Genomic DNA, 17,254 nt, shown 5'->3' on the forward strand with positions numbered 1-17,254 from the left:
TCGCTATGACCTGCTCACCTGCGCCATTAGGAGGGTGCTGCTGGGCTGCAGCGCCCCGGAGCTGAAACACGTCCTCTCTTACCGCAGACAGGGTTTCATGGTGCTGGCGGACGGCGCCGATGAGTTAAGCCTGTCTCTGAAGTTTAAGATCGAGGGGTTAGTGTACGTGGTGTTCGTGTCAACTGATACCATGAGGTGTTTGAGGTGCGGGGCGCAGGGGCACATCAGTCACTCTTGCCCTCAGGGAGAGGCTCCGGCGGCCGGGCGAGAGGAAGGTGAGGAGCAGGCAGGGCCGTCTGGTGTCGACTCTGCCGGCCGGGGGAGCGATGAGGGGGAGGCGGTGGCAAACGCTACTGGCCTCGGTGGGGACAGAGTAGGGGAGCCTAGTGGGGAAGCTGCTAGCAGTGAGAATGCAGAGCAGCCACGGGCTCAGTTAGCCGAGGAGGGAGCTGCTGTTGCTGCTGATGCGGCCGCCACCAAGAATGAACACTTAGCCAGTGATGATGGGTTTAAAGTGCCCAGGAAAAGACAGCAGAAGCAGTCTGCCCCGTCTTCTGAGGCCGTTGATACAGTTGTCTAAAAAGGCGAATATTGCGAGGACGGCTGGTGAGGAGGATCCCGGAGACGGTGTGGGGGCTGTGGTGCGGCGGGACTCACAGTCAGGGGTGTCTGTCTGGGGGAACCTGCCGTCTCAACCCAAGGTGGCCGTCCGGCTGCGGCGCCGGGAGTCTGAGTGCAGTGCTGCGGCTGTGGAGAGCGCAGACTCGGACAGCACTGCTGAGGGGGACATCGCTGACTCCCAGGGCGAGCCCGTCTCCACTGACACTGCGGGATACAGTGCTAAAAGCAATATGGATTTTTTAAGAGAGACCAAGGGGAAGAGGAACATAGTTTTAGAAAACTTCTTCCCTTATGCAAAGCAGTTCCTGGCATCTGCACAAGTGATCCTGCAGGATGTGGCACTCGCGGAGTTTAGTGAGCCGGAGTGCTACAGGTTAAAGAAGTGGAAAGAGTGTTGTCAGGACTGCTTTGCAATCTAAAGATGATGGTTAATAGTATGTTTTTTTATGTCTCAATTTTTATTTCTACAAGAGACGCATGCAGACAGTGTGAATGAGTGTGAGTGGCAGCGGGAGTGGAAAGGAGAGAGTGTGTTTAGCCAAGGGTCTAGTGTGAGTGGGGGAGTGGGGATTTTATTTTCACACACTTTTAAAATGGATTATTTTAAGAAAACAGAGTTTGTTGGTGGAAGATTGTTGATGGTAATGGCATCAATGCCCACCTATGCCCGATCTGCTGTTCACCTGGATCACAGCTCCGCCCCAACAAGGCAGAGCCTCCCAAGAATGGTACAAACTCATCCACTTTCCCCTCCATGGAAAGCTTTAACAAAAGGCAAAAGCGTTATAAGTAATGAAGAGGAACCCGAGTCCAAGGCGCTTCTGACCAGCCATACATATTTGTGTGTATTAAAGATCACATTTTATTACATTTTGTTTTTCTGTACTATATTACATCTTATTGTGATTTATAATGATATTGTTTATTGCTTTGACAATACAAATGCACTGAATTGAGAGAGAGAGAGAGAGAGAAAGAGTGAGAGAGAAGTGCTAGGGCACATCTGTAACATAAACTAGGGAACATTCGTCACATGCTTAGGGAACATTCATATCATGCAGAGAACATTTGTAAAACGAATTAGGGAACCTTTGTGACATACTAAAAGGACATATACTTGTATGATGTTGGGCACATTTGAAACAACAAAAATGGCATTTGGTTATTCATTAGGGACATTAATACCAGTCTGTGCAAATAACTATGCATATTCCAATGTTTGCTGCAGGACTTACAGATTGAGTGAGGGGGTCAATATGTTTGATTCAGAACTAACCACTGCTTCCTCAATTTTGTTTTAAACATAATTTAAAAGAAAAGTGGGCTATACATTGGTCTGGAAAAATGCAGCAATGGTCCCTAAAGCAATTCTTTTAGTTTTTTGACACAATTCCTTAAACCCATTTTCTGTAAAATATGTTATCAACTTGCATTAATATATCATCCAAACTACAATGATACTAATAATGAAAATGTTCATATTATTATATTCTAATGGTTCTAGTCTATTGTGTATTGTATTTATTATCAGGCCCTTCTCTTATGTTTTACAGTTCTTATTATTATTCCGTACAATACAAGGATTAAATTAAGCATTTTAACCACAAAGTATTGGCTACAGTTATGATGCCTACTTCAGTGTTCATATGCACACAGTTTCTGAGGTCTGGACCACTGCACAGTAGTCCCTGGAGTTGTAGTCCAGACCACTGCAAAATTCGTGCTGAAGTGATCTGGATCACCACGCAATGGCCCAAGGACCACTGCAAACTTGGATTTCAATGTTTTTGTGTAATCCATGTTGCAATAGCACCTACCATGTTCCTTTGTGGTGAGCTGGTTAATTCTGTTCTTTAACATTAAAGAAAAAAATTAACATGAATAAACTTACTGTTGAAGATTATTATTTGATTATTTTTATTTCTTGGCAGACGCCCTTATCCAGGGCGACTTACAACATAAGTGCAAAAATACAGAGAAGTACAAGGCATCAATCATTACAAATTCAACTTAGTTAAAAAATATCGCAATTCAAAATACATTTTAAAAATTCCAATTACAATTTACACAAGTACAGTAAAAGACTTCCTACATCCTGGACGGTGAAAGCTAAGTGCTGTCAAGATGTAGGGTTACAGACTAGGGCTACAGGAAAGGGAGCAAGGAGGAAAACATTCAAGATCGAGAGGAGCATAATAAGCTGAAGTGCTATCTAGCAGAGATACAGGACTAATATTACAAGTGCGGTCGGAAGAGATGCGTCTTGAGTAAGCGCCGGAATGAGGTCAAGGACTCTGCTGTTTTGACTTTGGTGGGCAGGTCATTCCACCACCGAAGTCAAAACAGCAGAGTCCTTGACCTCATTCCGGCGCTTGTGTAACCCTTGTGTAAGATGTAACCCTAACCCTAACACTAACCCTAACTTTAAGTTACAAATGTTCCCTAAACACTTATTTTGCAGGATCAATAAAAAACTGTCAGGATTTTTTAAACTTTTAAAGATACACATAGTTAATAGCAATGTGTTATAACTTTTCCAAAAATAATAATCCGTATATCTTTAATTGTTTTGACATTATTAAGATATAATGCATCTATCACATAGGGAACATTTGTTACATGATAGGAAAAACATACAAATGATGTAACTTTGAAAATATTCAATATTACAGCATACAGTATAATCAACACAGAACTGTGTCTATACTGAAAAGCTGTTGACATTTGAAAAGTGACAGAGGTTTGAATTTGAAAGTATCAATTCATAAAAGATACAATGAGCAGGAGCAGGAGCTGTGCGATCCATTACCCAGAGCACCTGAAGAACGCTCAGGCCAGGAAGAGTCTCAGACAACACATACTGAAGGACAACCCAGAGACTTTCAGAGCCGACTTGTCTCAGACTGGAGACCAGCAAGTCACCACCAACCTGGTCTTCTACACCAAGCACACCGACGCCTGGCACGCTGCCATCTGTCAACTGTACAGGCACATTAAAAAGAGAGGCATCAGTAAAGGAAGGCAGGTGTCAATCAGTGAGGAGGACGACCCAGACACCTCCATGCTGACAATCAATCTGTACCACACTGGAACAGTCTTAATACAGGGCAGCGAGGGCAGCCTGGGCACCTTTGAAAATCAGTTCCACTCACTGAAAACGCTGGCTGACAGATAGAAAAAGGAGAGACGTGTCCAAAAGAGCACAGACGCAGCCTTACAGGAGGAGAGTCCAGCCCCACACTGCCCTGCCAACGGAGGGGAGAGCGCCGCGCCAGAGAACAGCGAGGAATCCACACGCAGCCCAGCGCAGGACACCCCTCAGACACCCGACACAGTGTCCCAGCTGAGGGAGAACATGTCCCTGCTGGAGGTGGAGCTGATGGAGCTAAAAGTGCTGGTGCTGGCCATGCTCACAACCTCCAACACCACAGAGCAGCTAACAGACCAGCTCAACAGAGTCCAACACGAGCACAAGGTCACAGTGAGGGAGCTGAGGGAGGAGGTGAGGGAGCTGCAGCAGGACAGGGAGGCCATGGGGAGGAAGCTGACGGCCCTGAGAGAGGAACTGCAACGCAGAGACAAGACAGAGCAGAGCCTGAAGGAGAAGCTATACAAATTCACTGCCCTCAACAACTAGCCCTCAAGAAACCCAGCAGTGCACAATGTGCAGAGCCCTCCCACCCCAATGACATCCAGACATACTGACTCTCACACAACACACCACTCACACACTGCATCCAACACACACCCTGAGCCTGACACACACACTGCACCCAACACACACACACAACCTGACCCGAACACACAGAGTGCACCCAGCACACACACACACCCCTGAGCCCGACATACACACATACCCTGACTCAGACACACACACTGCACCCAGCACACACACACCCTGAGCCCGAAACCACTCACAAAACCTGCGCACCACACACACAGGCCGAGCCAAACACAGATGAGACCCCCTCACGCAGAAAGACTACCAGGAAGAAGAACACTGAAGTAGCCCTGCTGATAGATTCAAATGGCAAACTCATAAATGAGAGGCGGCTCTTCCCTGATGGCAAGATCTCCATGTTCTGGTGTCCGACCACAGAGAGGGCCATTCAGCAGCTGTCCGATGAGAGCCTCGGCTCCCCCAGCCATATTATTATACACACAGGCACAAACGATCTGAGGACCCAGCAGGACAAGGTGGCCAGCTCCATCAGAAGAGTGGCGGAGAGGGCCACCCAGACCTTCCCCCACGCCAAAATCATCATGTCCACCCTGCTGCCCAGGAAGGACTTCCACCCCAACACCATCCACATGATCAACGCTGAGATCTCTCGGGGATGTGCTCTGATTCCAAATGTGCACCTGGCACACCACCCCACTCTTGGGGCCCACAGCTTGTTTGACCAAGTCCATCTCCACTAACAAGCAGTGAGCGTCTTCGCAAAGACACTCAAAGACATCGCTCTGGGCCGAAACCCAGCCCGCCCCCCACATGGTCACAGAAGGTTCTCCAGCACCCACACCACCCAGAACAACCCCGAGCCAATCAGGTTCTCCACCTGCACACCACCTTCCCCAGCCCGAACACTGCAGACCCCAACCTGTATTCGCCCGACCACAGGACAGCAGACCCAGAGTGGAGCCCATCCAGAACATGGACAGAACAGCCCAGCAGCACAGCCAGCGCAACTACGCAGCAGCGGTCAGCAGAGTGGCCGACACCGGGGAGCTGCAGGAGATCCGACACCTGCTCAACCTCATCTGCACTGATAAGATAAGTAACTGTGCATAACAAAGAAACCACTGCAGGAGGTGACTAGCTATTACCACATCCGAAAATCACCCCTGTATAAATGTAGTTATATACTGATATATATGGACATATTTTCTTAAAATTATGTAGATATATGGATGCTTACATATATGTGTATATATGTAGATATATGTGTGTATGGGTATGTATATAGTAGTGTAAGTCAGGAGTTTTTAATTTTTTTAATTTTTTATTTATTCGTTTCCTATTTTAATATATCACCAGTATTACTATTTATTTATTTGTTTACTTTCCACCTCACACATTTCCAGATATATCTCATTCCAAAGGAGTATATAAATTGCTTAATTAGAGTAGAAAGAAATGCAATCCCTATCTATCACCATGTGGAACATCCAGGGCCTGGGCTCCTCAGTGTTCGGGCTGAAGAGCACAGACCTGGAGTTCAGAGAGAGAGTGAGAGACAAGGATGTCATCATCCTGCAAGAGACATGGTGTCGGGCAGACGTGTCCAGTCACTGTCCCTCAGGCTACAGAGAGGTCATAGTGCCCTCCCTGAAGAAGCCCTCCGTCAGACACGGCAGGGACTCCGGGGGCATAATAATCTGGTACAAAGCAGAGCTCAGTGACTCCATACAGCCCATCATAACAGCAGAGTCACACATATGGCTTAAAATAAGCAAAGAAATCATTTCTACACAAACCGATGTGTTCCTGTGTGCCATGTATGTTCCCCCCTCAGAATCCCCATATCACAATGAGGAGATCTTCCCCAACCCTCAGACTGAGGTCTGCCACTTCCAGGTCCAGGGAAGTGTGCTGATCTGTGGGGACCTGACCGCCCGGACAGGCAGCCTGCCTGACTTCACCAGCACACAGGGAGACAGCCACATATTCGGCCACACCCCCTTAAACACCCCCATCAGCTCCCTCAGACACAGCCACGACAGGGGAGTGAATAAAAACGGGCAAAAATTACTGCAGCTCTGTCAGGGACTGGGCCTGTATATCGTGAATGGCAGGATCCGGGGAGACTCTCTGGGAAGATACACCTACAGCTCAGCTCTTGGCAGCAGCACGGTAGACTATGCCATCACAGACCTAGACCCCTTCTCTCTCAGTGCATTCACCTCTATTTGACCACAGCCAAATCACTGTGTTCCTGAAGAGGACAGAGCACAGCAGCAGCGCTCACACACAGCCCAGCAAGCTGTACAGCCTCAGACACTCCTACAGATGGGCTCCAGACAGCACACAAGAGTACCAGAAAGCAATTGGCAATCAAGACATCCAATCACTAATACACACCTTTCTGATCACCCCAAATCAACATAGTAAAGAAGGAATACATCTGGCTATAAAATACTTAAAACATATATTTGAAAAAGCAGCTTTACAGTCAAAATTGAAAATTAAAAAGAACATCCCAACAAAATACAAAGAGGAGAATTGGTTTGACAAGGAGTGCAATACAATAAGGAAGGAACTGAGGAACGAAGGAACACTTAGATCAAAAAGAACAACACACCCGAAAGCAACTGACAATAATCGAAGAGTCCATTAACACAAATAGATTCTGGGAAAACTGGAAAAAATGTAATAAATTAAAACCTGAAGAATTGGCCATTCAAAATTGAGATATTTGGAAAAACCATTTTGAAAAACTTTATGAAAACATTCACCACACTGAGAAATCAGCTCAGCATGACATCAGTGTGAAACTAAAAAGAATGGAATTGCCATTTAAAGACACCCAGAATCCCCTGGACTCAACTATTACTGAGCAGGAGTTGCAGGAGAAGCTGCGCGCCCTGCTGCCCAGGAAAGCATGCGGGCCTGATGGCATCTCCAACGAGATGCTGAAACACAGCAGCCCTGAGCTACAGCAGGCCCTGTTACGGCTGTTCAACCTGGTGCTCAGTGTGGGCCACTTCCCTGACAGCTGGCATAAAGGACTGATCACCGCGATTCATAAGAGTGGAGACAAATTGGACCCTAATAACTACAGGGGCATCTGTGTGAGCAGCAACCTGGGGAAGATGTTCTGCAGTATCATTAACGCCCGGATACTGGCCTTCCTTACCGAGCACAGTGTCCTGAGTAAGAGTCAGATTGGCTTCCTCCCAAAACACCGCACAACCGATCATATTTACACCCTACACACCCTCATTGACAATCATGTCAACCAAAATAAAAATAAAATAGTTGCTTGTTTCATAGATTTAAAAAAAGCATTTGATTCATTCTGGCACGAAGGTTTATTTTACAAACTTCTCCAAAGTGGTGTAGGGGGTGAAACATATGACATCATCAAATCAATGTATACAGGAAATGAGTGCGGAGTTAAAATTGGCAATAAAAGAACAGAGTTCTTCACTCAGAGGTGTGGGGTGAGGCAGGGCTGCAGTCTGAGCCCAACGCTATTCAATATTTACATCAATGAATTAGCCACAATGCTGGAGCAATCTGCAGCCCCCGGCCTCACTCTACATGACACAGAAGTCAAGTTCCTGCTCAACGCAGATGACCTGGTGCTGCTGTGGCCCACAGAGCAGGTGCTGCAGCAGAACCTGGCACTGCTGGAGCAGTACTGTCAGACCTGGGCCCTGGCAGTAAACATGAAAAAGACAAATACCATGATATTCCAGAAAAAGGCCAGGCCTCAGGGAACTAGGTACCACGTCACTTTAGCAAACAGCACCATCGAACACTGCACCCACTACACATACCTAGGCCTCACACTCAGCTCAACAGGAAGCTTCAACACGGCGGTGAAGACACTGAGAGAGAAAGCACGCAGGGCCTTCTATGCCATAAAGAGACACATTTGCATAAAAATACCTGTACAAATCTGGCTAAAAATATTTGAATCCATAATCAAGCCCATTGCTCTCTATGGCAGTGAGGTGTGGGGTCCCCTCACAGGGCAGGAGTTTGCCAAAATGGGACACACACCCAATAGAAACCTTGCATGCAGAGTTCTGCAAAAATATCCTACAGGTGCAAAGGAAAACACCAAACAACGCATGCAGGGCAGAATTAGGCCAATACCCATTATTAATCAACATACACAAAAGAGCAATTAAATTCTGGCTCCATCTAATAAACAGCGACACACACTCCTACCACCACAAGGCCCTGCAATGCCAAGAGCAGAACCCAGAGAGGATCCCCCTCAGCCAGCTGGTCCGCAGGCTCACTGCGCAGACACACACCGACACCGGCCAGCCTCAGGACAGCAACACACACATGCACACAATCAGAGTCAACCAAATTATCACACAGCACAAAGAAAACTACATCACCCATTGGGAAACACACACACAAGCACAAAGTAAACTGCAGTGCTATCGGGTCCTAAAAAGACACTACACATTGTCAGAAAACCTTAAATTAATAATGAACGAAAAACACAAAAGGATCCTGACCAAATACAGGCTCAGTGAGCACAGCCTGGCCATCGAGACGGGCCGACACAGGCAGACCTGGCTGCCCAGAGAGGACAGGCTGTGTCCCCACTGCCAACGCCGAGAGGTCGAGACAGAGCTGCACTTTATTCTAAAATGTGAAAAATATAAACATTTATGAGCAAAATTTTTCCCCAAAATAGCAGATCTCTATAAGAGATTTCCAGACCTGCCAGACTCGGAGAAAGTGCCAGTCCTTCTGGGAGAGGAGACCAGCTGCATATTACTGGCAGCCCAGTGTACAGCTGCCTGCCACAGCCTGAGGGACACAGTGGATACTCAGTCCACTCACACAGGGGACACCCCTGGACACAGGCAATGACACCTATGCTACACCCAATTATTACTATCAATATCAGTTTTATGTCTCTCTTGACTATGATTGAATTTTATTAATTGAAATTAATCAGTTACCTGTTTTTAACATACATATTGTGTATTTATGTATGCAAATGTACATATAAATGTTCAAAACTGTTGTTTGTCACCATTGCTTTGGCAATACTTCTTTTTGGTCATGCCAATAAAGCACGTTGAATTTGAATTTGAATTTTGAGAGAGAGAAAGAGAGAGAGAGAGAGAGAGAGAGAGATAGTGTGTGTGTGTGTGTGTGTGTGTGTGTGTGTGTGTGAGAGATAGTGTGTGTGTGTGTGTGTGTGTGTGTGAGTGGGAGGGTGGGTGGCTGTGTTAGTGTCTGTCTGCCTGTCTGTCTGTCTCTCTCTCTCTCTCTCTCTCTCTCTCTGTCTCTGTAGATGCATCATAGGGAACATATGTAACAATCTCTCTTTTTGTTTACCAAAAATGTGAATGAACGTATTTCAAGTGGGTTTTGCCTTGGTTGGAAACGTTTTAAGATGATTTATGAAGTGTAAATTTGATAAGTCTCAATTCTCCGTAGTTTTCAATGTATGTGCCATTCAGTAGCGTTCATGTTACAGATGTGTCCTATGCAGTGGTAGTGTCAGTAAAATGTCAGTAAAACTTTATTTTAGCAATAATACAGGGGAACAAATGCAAATAGAGGGTCCTCACTTTGTATCTAATTTACCAACAACGTTTAAAATTAAGCTGCAACAAATGCTGTATAATCGTATGTGTGTTCATTCACCACGTGCTAAAGTCTGATAGCTTTGATTATATATATTTTTTCTCAAGAACAACAAATGCTATTTGCTTGATTTTAACAGAGTATGTCATAAATTCCATTATTATGAAGCCTGCCAAATTGTATGCTGTAATATTAAATATATTCAAAGTTACATCATTTGTATGTTTTTCCTATTATGTAACAAATGTTCCCTATGTGATAGATGCATTATATCTTAATAATGTCAAAACAATTAAAGATATACGGATTATTATTTTTGGAAAAGTTATAACACATTGCTATTAACTATGTGTGTCAGTAAAAGTTTAAAAAATCCTGACAGTTTTTTATTGATCATGCAAAATAAGTGTTTAGGGATCATTTGTAACTTAAAGTTAGGGTTAGTGTTAGGGTTAGGGTTATGAATATAATTGATATATAGAATTGTTAAGAAGTGTAAATGTTTACATTCCATTTTTCATGGACTGTCTGAAAGTTTCAGTTCTATTTTCGGTTTGGAAACCGTTTTTTTTTTCTATTTGTGATTATGATAGATATACATCTATACAATATCTTCACTATTAAAGATAAACGCATTATTATTTTCGGCATTGTGAAAGCACATTGGTATTACCTATGTGTATCTTTAAAAGTTTAAAATTCTTAAAGGTTCTTTACTGATCTTGCAAAATAAGCTTTTAGGGAACATTTGTAACATAGAGTTAGGGTTAGCCACTGGGTAAGGGTTACATCTTACACAAGGGTTACACAAGCGCCGGAATGAGGTCAAGGACTCTGCTGTTTTGACTTCGGTGGTGGAATGACCTGACCACCAAAGTCAAAACAGCAGAGTCCTTGACCTCATTCCGGCGCTTACTCAAAACGCATCTCTTCCGACCGCACTTGTAATATTAGTCCTGTATCTCTGCTAGATTGCACTTCAGCTTATTATGCTCCTCTCGTTCTTGAATGTTTTCCTCCTTGCTCCCTTTCCTGTAGCCCTAGTCTGTAACCCTACATCTTGACAGCACTTAGCTTTCACCGTCCAGGATGTAGGAAGTCTTTAACTGTACTTGTGTAAATTGTAATTGGAATTTTTAAAATGTATTTTGAATTGCGATATTTTTTAACTAAGTTGAATTTGTAATGATTGATGCCTTGTACTTCTCTGTATTTTTGCACTTATGTTGTAAGTCGCCCTGGATAAGGGCGTCTGCCAAGAAATAAAAATAATAAAATAATAATCTTCAACAGTAAGTTTATTCATGTTAATTTTTCTCTTCAATGTTAAAGAACAGAATTAACCAGCTCACCACAAAGGAACATGGTAGTTACTATTGCAACATGGATTACACAAAAACATTGAAATCCAAGTATGTAGTGGTCCTTGGGCCATTGCGTGGTGATCCAGATCACTTCAGCACGAATTTTGCAGTGGTCTGGACTACAACTCCAGGGACTACTGTGCAGTGGTCCAGACCTCAGAAACTGTATACATATGAACACTGAAGAAGGCATCATAACTGTAGCCAATACTTTGTGGTTAAAATGCTTAATTTAATCCCTGTATTGTACGGAATAATAATAACAACTGTAAAACATAAGAGAAGGGCCTGATAATAAATACAATACACAATAGACTAGAACCCTTAGAATATAATAATATGAACATTTTCATTATTAGTATGATTGTAGTTTGGATGATATATTAATGCAAGTTGATAACATATTTTACAGAAAATGGGTTTAAGGAATTGTGTCAAAAAACTAAAAGAATAGCTTTAGGGACCATTGCTGCATTATTCCAGACCAATGTATAGCCCACTTTTCTTTTAAATTATGTTTAAAACAAAATTGAGGAAGCAGTGGTTAGTTCTGAATCAAACATATTGACCCCCTCACTCAATCTGTAAGTCCTGCAGCAAACATTGGAATATGCATAGATATTTGCACAGACTGGTATTAATGTCCCAATTAAATAACCAAATGCCATTTTTGTTGTTTCAAATGTGCCCAACATCTTACCAGTATGTCCTTTTAGTATGTCACAAAGGTTCCCTAATTCGTTTTACAAATGTTCCCTGTGTGATATGAATGTTCCCTAAGCATGTGACGAATGTTCCATAGTTTATATTACAGATGTGCCCTAGCACTTCTCTCTCACTCTCTCTCTCACTCTCTGTCTCTCTCTCTCTCTCTCTCAATTCAGTGCATTTGTATTGTCAAAGCAATAAACAATATCATTATAAATCACAATAAGATGTAATATAGTACAGAAAAACAAAATGTAATAAAATGTGATCTTTAATACACACAAATATGTATGGCTGGTCGGAAGCGTCTTGGACTCGGGTTCCTCTTCATTATAACGCTTTTGCCTTTTGTTAAAGCTTTCCATGGAGGTGAATGTGGATGAGTTTGTACCATTCTTGGGAGGCTCTGCCTTGTTGGGGCGGAGCTGTGATCCAGGTGAACAGCAGATCGGGCAGAGCTGGGCATGTGGGCGGAAGAGGAGGAAGGCCGGTCAAGCAAATAAGCTTGCTAAGGTACGCAGCAGCAGCAAACAGCCCCCCCATCCAGCCAGCCAGGCAGTCTGGCTGGCAGTGACTGAGTGGTTGACAGACGGCAAGCAACGGAATGCACGTGCTCTGTGATGTCATAGCAGTCAGCTCAAAGAGAGGTTCATGATGTCATCGCTGAGCTGGCTGGCTTGGTGAGTCTTGCTGGCTGTGTATGTGTGTGTGTGTGTGTGAGAGAGAGAGACAGAGAGAGAGAGAAATTTTTTGAATATTAACACCTTTATTTTACTAAAGAAATAGTAACAATACATTTAAAACAAACTAAAAACACCTAAAAAACATTAAAAAAACACAGCCTATTCTAAAAACCCTCAATAAAAAGCACTACACACATGCTACCAATAAAATATTCAAGTGAATTAAACCAGTTGGTTTAAATGTCCAAAGTCAATGGCACAGAGGGCCGCCCCGACCCCCCACATCTGCAGAAAAGTGTCCAGGTCTCCCGTCAGGCTGTAAAAAATGTAATCCAGTCGCACTCTGGAGCTTACGAGAGACCTGAAGAGGGAGAGTGCTCACTGTTGCTGCTGCGCTCAGTCTGACTTCTCCTACTGCTCAGGATAGCCAGCTTAGCCTGCCCCACTAGAGAGTTTGCTAACTGACAAACATGTCATTGGCGCTGCTTGTACTGGACTCCCAAAATAATCAAAGTGCGTGAGAAAAGGAGGCCCAGCTGCTTGAATAGGCTCTCCAGTGCAGTGAACAGCAGCTCTAATCTAGGGCAGTGTCAGAAACAGTGAAAAAGAGTCTCTCTCTCCCCGCAGTAGGGGCAGGTGTCGCTCACTCTGGGGTCCAGTGTATGTGCAATAGAGTTTGTTGCGATGACGCCATGCAGAAGCCATGCAGAAGCGGGGGCTTGTTCAGGCTCCTCCAGGCCGGACAGGCATCTTCCCCCAGAGCCAGGTGCTCCCTCCAGGGGGTGTCAGGGAGGGGCTGCAGCTGCTGATGGTGCAGCTCCCTCACACTGAGCTGATTGAGCTCCTGACGATGAGCTGTGGAGACAGGCACACTACACAGACTATGAAGCGACAGTAGGCGGCCTGATGAGCTAGGGGGGACTGAGAGACACAGACAAACAAGGGGAAAGACGGTGTCAGGGTCCTTGGGCCAGCAGTGCTGCGTGAGAGCCTGGAAAAGCTGCTCCACAGCGCCTATGGGAAGGGCGTTCTGTACTGCCCAGAGAAATCTGGTTACGACTCTCAGTGACCTCATACCTAGCCTGGCAGCCAGGCTGTCGGCACCAACCCACTGTCCCCTGTTAAAATCCAACAAATCCCACAGCCGGATCACGTCGACCATAAGCAGGACTGACCTGAGGCTGCTGGAGAGCAGGAGTGGACAGCTAAAACCGGGGTTCCAGAGCAGTGGCTCCTCTAACAGCCAATACAGACTGCTGCCCCCCAGCTCCCTACCCAGGGAGAAGCGCTGCCACACCTCTAAAACAGTACTATAAAAAACAGGCAGGGAAGGAAGTATATTGGGACGTGTCTTAAGTAAAAACATGTGTCTGTCATAACAAGTGTCCAGGGCGGGAGACACTGGGGATCTGGAGGGTACAGGAGCCTCTGAGCTGCCTGCAGCCGAAAGGCACTCAGCCTGCTTAACAGATCTACCAACCCCTGTCCCCCCTCCTGAAGCGGCAGGTACAGCACTGCTTTGCGCACCCAGTGCAGCCCGTCCCAGAAGAAATCCAGGAGCAGGGTCTGTATCTGGGACACCAGGGCCGGTGGGGGGTCCAGACAGGCATAAGTGTGCCAGAGCATGGAGGCCACCAAGTTATTAATAACAATTGCTCTCCCCCTGAGGGAGAGATGGGGCAGCAGCAAGTGCCATGCCCTCAACCGGCCCTGTACCCTCTCCAGCAGGCCAGCCCAGTTCTCCTGCGTCTCCCCCAAAGTCACACCCAGCACCCGAGGGCCTGAGAGAGACCACTGCAGCCCCGCAGGGAGGGCAGGGGGGGCAGAACCCTCCCACACCCCAACCAGATGAGCGCTGCTCTTGCCCCAGTTGACCCTGGCTGAGGAGGCCCTGCTGAACTCCTCCAGACACTCCCACAATGACCTGGATGTCTCGCTGGCCAGACTGTGTCTCAGCAGCATAGGCCGACACCCTGACCGCCTGCTCTGGGTTACAAGGGATGGACAGCCCGGCTAGCAACTGCCTCAGCCTGTGCAGCAGGGGCTCGATAGAAAGGAAGTATAGCATCCCTGACAGACTGCAGCCCTGTCTGATGCCTCCATGGATGGGGATAGGCTCACTCAGGCCACCATTGATCTTCAGCACACTGAACTACGACAGTACAGCAGCTGAATAAATTCTACGAACCGTGGGTCGACACCAACTGCTCTCAGCACCTGAAACAGGCACTGCGGCCGGCATGATGTCTCTGAGCCGCTTAGCCAGAGCCTTATACAGGATCTTATAGTCCTGACACAGCAGCGCCACTGGCCTCATGTTCACAATGGAGGACAGATTCCCCTTCTTGGGCAGCAGGGTCAGAACAACTGTACAACAGCTAATGGGCAGCAGCCCAGCTCACAGGCCCTCCTACAGCACTGAGAGCAGGTGAGCCCATCCAGCCCCGGTGCCCAGCCCTTATTGAGCTCTTGCATTGCGCGGGTCAGCTCTGCCAGGGTTAGTGGGGCCTCTAACCCCTTGACCCCATCCTGTGGGACCTTAGGCAGACCCTGCAGAAACTGCTGCTGCTGCTCCAGGCTGCCAGGCTCTGCGGAGTACAGCTCCCTACAGAACTATGTGGCATGACTACCCATCTCTTGCCCATCCTGCAGCACGCGGCCCTCAGCCGTCCTCAGGCAGAGCATCACCCTGCTCTGCTGCCGCCTGCATTCCAGCCCAAAGAAGAACTTGATGGGCGCATCCATCTGTGTCAGGCTCTGGAACTGCGAGCGCACCATTGCTCCTCGAGCCCGCGTCCTTAGCAGCTCTGACAATGCCTGCTGCATAGCTTTGAGGTCCTCTAATGCCCCCGAATCTCCAGCATCCAAGGCTTGGTGGAGCACCTGAATCTCTCCTTCTAACTCCTTCATAGATTCATTCAAGCTGTCAGTCCTATGCTCAGTGTACTTCTGGCAGAAGAGCCTGGTCTTAACCTTGCCAATGTCCCACCACTTTCTCAGGGAGGCAAACCTAGGGCGCTCTGATCTCCATCTCTGCCAAAAGAAAAGAAAAGAATTACAAAAAATCCTGTCCTGCAGCAAGCTATTATTGAAAAGCCAGTAGGCACTGCGCAGCCGGACAGGAGAAAGGGTGACACTCACAGTGATGAGACAGTGGTCAGTGGTTAGGTGGGGGTGAAATGGCTGCCACCGATCAAATTGACTTGATGTCTAAAGTTATAAAATCTATCCAGCCTGGCTAGCGACATAATGCTAGAACCCGGCCTCACCCAGGTGTACTGTATCACCTTTGGGTTGGCATTCCTCCAGACATCGACCAGATTGTGCAACTGTGTATTACCTTCCAGCTGTTTTGCTGACTGTGGACTGGGCTCCAAATGATTCCTATCTAATCTATAGTCCACAGTACAGTTCCAATCACCCCCCCAAAACCAGGATCTCCTCAGCCCCACAGTCTGCTAGCGCATTGCTGAGCACCGAATACACTGACAGTCTGTCTCTCACAGCATTGGGGGCATAGATATTAATAAACACAAAGGTCCTTCCTCCGCTCTCAGCCTTTACCATCAACAATCTTCCACCAACAAACTCTGTTTTCTTAAAATAATCCATTTTAAAAGTGTGTGAAAATAAACTCCCCACTCCCCCACTCACACTAGACCCTTGGCTAAACACACTCTCTCCTTTCCACTCCCGCTGCCACTCACACTCATTCACACTGTCTGCGTGCGTCTCTTGTACAAATAAAAATTGAGACATAATAAAACATACTATTAACCATCATCATTAGATTGCAAAGCAGTCCTGACAACACTCTTTCCACTTCTTTTACCTGTAGCACTCCGACTCACTAAACTCCGCGAGTGCCACATCCTGCAGGATCACTTGTGCAGATGCCAGGAACTGCTTTGCATTAGGGAAGAAGTTTTCTACAACTATGTTCCTCTTCCCCTTGGTCTCTCATAAAAAATCCTTAATGCTTTTAGCACTGTATCCCGCAGTGTCAGAGGAGGCGGGCTCGCCCTGGGAGTCAGCGATGTCCCCCTCAGCAGCGCTGTCCGAGTCTGCCCTCTCCACAGCCGCAGCACTGCACTCAGACTCCCGGCGCCGCAGCCGGTCGGCCACCTTGGGTTGAGACGGCAGGTTCCCCCAGACAGACTCCCCTGACTGTGAGTCCCGCCGCCCCACAGCCCCCACACCGTCTCCGGGATCCTCCTCACCAGCCGTCCTCGCAATATTCGCCTTTTTAGACAACTGTATCAACGGCCTCAGAAGACGGGGCAGACTGCTTCTGCTGTCTTTTCCTGGGCACTTTAAACCCATCATCACTGGCTAAGTGTTCAGTCTTGGTGGCGGCCGCATCAGCAGCAACAGCAGCTCCCTCCTCGGCTAACTGAGCCCGTGGCTGCTCTGCATTCTCACTGCTAGCAGCTTCCCCACTAGGCTCCCCTACTCTGTCCCCACCGAGGCCAGTAGCGTTTGCCACCGCCTCCCCCTCACCGCTCCCCCGGCCCGCAGAGCCAACACCAGACGGCTCTGCCTGCTCCTCACCTTCCTCTCGCCCGGCCGCCGGAGACTCTCCCTGAGGG

General features: G+C 46.8%; 1 non-coding gene across 1 annotated transcript; it reads right to left on the bottom strand.

Moving 5' to 3' along the window:
* Positions 1–1,318: 1,318 nt before the first annotated feature.
* Positions 1,319–1,433, bottom strand: LOC136752003 (U5 spliceosomal RNA). Its single transcript, XR_010817185.1, has one exon. It is a non-coding gene; the product is annotated as a U5 spliceosomal RNA (small nuclear RNA).
* Between the last annotated feature and the right edge of the window lie 15,821 nt (positions 1,434–17,254).

The sequence above is a fragment of the Amia ocellicauda genome, chromosome 6, assembly GCF_036373705.1.
Source record: "Amia ocellicauda isolate fAmiCal2 chromosome 6, fAmiCal2.hap1, whole genome shotgun sequence".
NCBI classification, from domain to species: domain Eukaryota; kingdom Metazoa; phylum Chordata; class Actinopteri; order Amiiformes; family Amiidae; genus Amia; species Amia ocellicauda.